Source organism: Malaclemys terrapin, chromosome 13 (genome assembly GCF_027887155.1).
Source record: "Malaclemys terrapin pileata isolate rMalTer1 chromosome 13, rMalTer1.hap1, whole genome shotgun sequence".
Lineage (NCBI taxonomy): Eukaryota > Metazoa > Chordata > Testudines > Emydidae > Malaclemys > Malaclemys terrapin.
This window is the reverse complement of record NC_071517.1, coordinates 35,783,639-35,787,714: the sequence shown is the minus strand read 5'-3', so window position 1 is coordinate 35,787,714 and position 4,076 is coordinate 35,783,639. Positions and strand designations below refer to the sequence as shown.

At 45.0% G+C, this 4,076-nt stretch overlaps 1 pseudogene; it reads right to left on the bottom strand.

Moving 5' to 3' along the window:
- Nucleotides 1-1,227: 1,227 nt before the first annotated feature.
- LOC128848421 (olfactory receptor 14A16-like) lies at nt 1,228-2,204 on the bottom strand (annotated as a pseudogene).
- Between the last annotated feature and the right edge of the window lie 1,872 nt (nt 2,205-4,076).

Sequence of the window (4,076 nt, the reverse complement as noted above, 5' to 3'; positions counted from 1 at the left end):
AAACCCCCAATCATTCCCCCCCACCCAAAGAAAACAAACCAAAATCCTAAAACCAAATTGACCAACTGATAAAACAAAGCAATAGCCAGACGAGCTAGTCGTTACAATCTGGCCCGGTACCCAGTTGTACAGTCACTCATCTCAGGAAAGTGGACCCAATCACTGGGTGCCATGTACTTCCAAGGTACCTGCATATGGGTAGAATCTCGTCATTGTTTCTAGCTCTGGGGCTCTAGGAACCATTCCCCAGCTCAGACCTCTGGTCTGATGCCCTTCCTTTGGCAATGGGAGGCCACTGTCCAGCTGCCTTAGAGCTCAAAACCAGGATCTGAGTTTCCCCAAGCCCCCAGGTCACTTACACACACTCTGCCAGAGCTTCACCTAGACTATGATCATGCTGGGATCCTGGTTGAACCCCTTTAAGAAGAATGTGACAGGAAGGCGAGAAACACAGGTTTAGTCTTTCCTATGTGTGGGCATGGTCGGCCCCTCTCTGCACAGAACAGAACAGCACTGTTCAGTAGGCCCCCGTCTCTGCACCAGGGGTTCAAACTGTGAAGTTCCATCTCCGACATTCATGCCCATGGGCCCCCTGAATAGAAAAATGGTTTTTCCCTGGTGGTGGGCAAGTAGTCGACAGACAAGAAAACTTGATGGCCCCAGACTCTAGACTTGATGGCTCTCAATGAGGTCCTCCAAGGAGGTATCAAACACCTTTCCCAGGCAGGGCAGCTGTCTGGAAAGCAGCACAACAGGCTGCCATTGAGCCAGGCCAGACTTGTGCTGTCACCGTGCCAATATTTCTACACATACTACAACAGAGTTCACAGTTTGATACCATCATACCCCACTCTGTCACACAAGCAAACAATTAACCAAAAGCTATGGCACCCCAAGAAAAGTTTATGCCCTTCCCCCCCCAAAGACACAGAGACTTCATGAGGTCCGCTGGGGACTTGATTATGGCTATTCATTTGAGGTGGAAGGTGCTCGGATAGTTTGGTGATGGGTGGCAGTAGAAAAAACATGATAGATAGATAGGTATAGTCTCATCTTATTTACATGGGGGTAAATCTACAGTAACTCCACTGACTTAAGTGGTGTTTGTCTGCATTTTTACCTGTCTAAATACACCTTTCTTCATAAGTAAATGGCAAAGCATGTTCTCATAGAGACAATAATGTCATCAGAGGGTTACATTTATAAAGAAACAGGATGAAATCATAATCAAAGGGAAAACATGGAGAGTTTATTTTTGGTGAATAACCTCCACGCAATCAGTTTCCTCAATGCAGCTTTGATCTCCTTGTTCCTTATGCTGTAGATGATCTGATTCATCACTGCTGGCAGCACGGAATAGAGAACAGGCACCACGAGATCCAGACCTGAAGTTGAGCTGGAGGTGGGATGACTGTAGGCAAAGTTAGCAGTGCAAAAGAACAACGGCACCATGGTGAGGTGAGGGAGGCAGGTGGAGAAGGCTTTATGCCGGCCCTGCTCAGCAGGGATTCTCAGCACCATGGTAAAGATGTGAACGTATGACACAATTATTAAAACAAAGCAGCTTGAGGCTAAGCACACACTAAAGGCAATAGCCCCAGTTTCACTGAGGTATGTGTCTGAGCAGGCGAGCTTGAGGAGCTGGGGGATTTCACAGAAGAACTGTTCCACCATATTGCCTCCACAGAAGGTTATTGCAAATGTGTTCCCAGTGTGGAGTGCAGAGTAGAGAAAAACACTGATCCAGACACCAGCTGCCATTTGGATACAAGCTCTTCTGTTCATCACTCTCTCATAGTGCAGGGGTTGGCAGATGGCGACATATCAGTCATACGCCATGACGGTCAATAAAGCAAGATCTGCTGAAACAAAAAAGACAAAGAGAAAAACTTGGGCGACACATCCAGAATAAGAAATTGACCTGATGTTCATGAGGGAATTGGCCATGGTTTGGGGACAGTGACAGAGATGGAACCGATGTCTAGGATGGACAAATTCATCAGGAAGAAGTACATGGGGCTGTGAAGATGGTGGTCGAGGAGAACAACTGTGATGATGAGAAGATTCCCCACCAGGGCTGCCAGGTAAATCACTAGAAACACCATGAAGTGTAAAATCGGCAGCTCCCGAATGTCAGAGAATTCCAGGAGAAGGAACTCGGTCACAGTGGTTTGGTTGGACATTTTCTTCCTCAGTATATCATGTGATGGCTGTGGAGGGAAGGAGAAGGGCAATGGTAAGGATTAGAATGACAGAGAAATTGATCCTGATTCTCTCTCTGTAATATCTCAAAATGTGAATGTCAAAGGTGCACAGCACTCGTCACTTCCATTGACGAGGAGTCACAAGTGCTCCTCACCCATCAGCCAGAGCACTAATCAGGTGCATTATCACATTAGTGAAAACTGGATTATTTCACTTAAAGTCAGTGGAGCTGGGTCAGTTTACACCATCTGAGGATTTGGCCCTAGATAAAATGCAGTATGAAGGATGGAAAAAAGTACAATCCAAATCCAACAATTTTAGCCAAGATGGTTCCCTATTGTGACAAACAGCAACCCCCCAACTTGGGCATGAAACTATCATACTAAAATGACAACACAGCCTGATTCCCACTTTCCAGAGAAATACGACATTGACTCACCCAGCTTCCTACGTGGCAGCTCATCTCTGATGATTCCACCACATAGACGGCCTTCTACCTATTTAGAGATTGATTCATGGCACCAATTCTAGCTGCACTTCCATCTCTGTGTGCTGATGGGTTAGGAGCGTCGCTCAGTTTCTGCTAGGTTGTGTTGTTTCCCTCTGTGACTTTATGTCTGTGCTGTGCAGGTCACTGGCAGTCAGGAGACTTTGATTATGTTCTTGTTTCTGCCACTGACCTGCCAGGTGACCTTGGGCCAGTCACTTCCCCCCCATGCCTCTGTTTCCCCTCCCTCCCTTTCTCTGCCTTGTCCATTAGGACTGGAAGCTTTTAGGGTGGTGGACTGTGTCGTATTATGTGTATGTTCTGTGCACCTCTCAACAGCACTGCCATTTAACTGGCAGCAATATAGAACAGAGGAAATGGTGCTAGAGCAGGCGATCTGGGTTCTAATCCTATTGACCTTCTGTCTGTCCTTGAGCAGGGTCAAGATAGAAAGGTTTTGTCTGGGGGCTTCAACTCTGTCTTTTAGCATCATGATGCTTAAAATATATTCTGTGGGCTATCAACTTTGCTTTACTCAGTTTAACCATCCTGGAGCTATCCCTTTGAAACAGTTGTAATAGAGCGAATGGGTTTGAAATTGTGGTCTTAGTGGAAAAAATTAATGTTCCCTACCCTGGTACAAAGCTTCCAATTCTAGGTAGACAGACATTTTCTGCTTTAATTATTTTAAAGGCAAATTGGGTTTTAAATTGAACACTTTTTCATGGAAAGTCTCTGCTATCCTCGATATATATTTTGTTATTCCAAGGACAGCAGAGGCTATTTTTTTTCCAGTTTTCAACAGCTTTTAGTTAAAATTGTATTCTTCTCAGTTGCCACAATGGAACATGATTGGATTTTCACAATTTCTATGAACAATCCATTTTTGCTGCTGAAATATAAACAAAAAATGTCTGACTGGTGCTGGGTATTTGATTAAATTGATAGTAAAAATCTTCATGAGTTCCAATTGTCATGCATATTTATGTTCTCACATGTGCCCTGTATATCAATACCCTAACGTATTTTATTGAAATAGGAAACTTACTGTGCTGGTCTTTGTAGAATTTTTCCCAACTTGTGATGCATTTGATCTTCCTCTGCTAGAGAGATAATGTCCAAATAATCCTTTCTGTCTATCATGCCCCCATCACTATATTATCCAGAAACTGTTTCCTGACTTGCTGGGTCCCTCTGCAGTTCCTGGCAAATAAGGATCCACTCCACGGATATGTGCTCTCTGCTGCCCTCTTTGGGCAGGGTTGTCTGAGAGGTGATGGACTAAATGGGATCGGAGACTGAAAGCCCCTCCCAGCTCTAGAGCTGATCCTGGTTTGTGTAGGCACCAGACATGGTCACAACCTAGGATGTCCCTGTTCTGGGG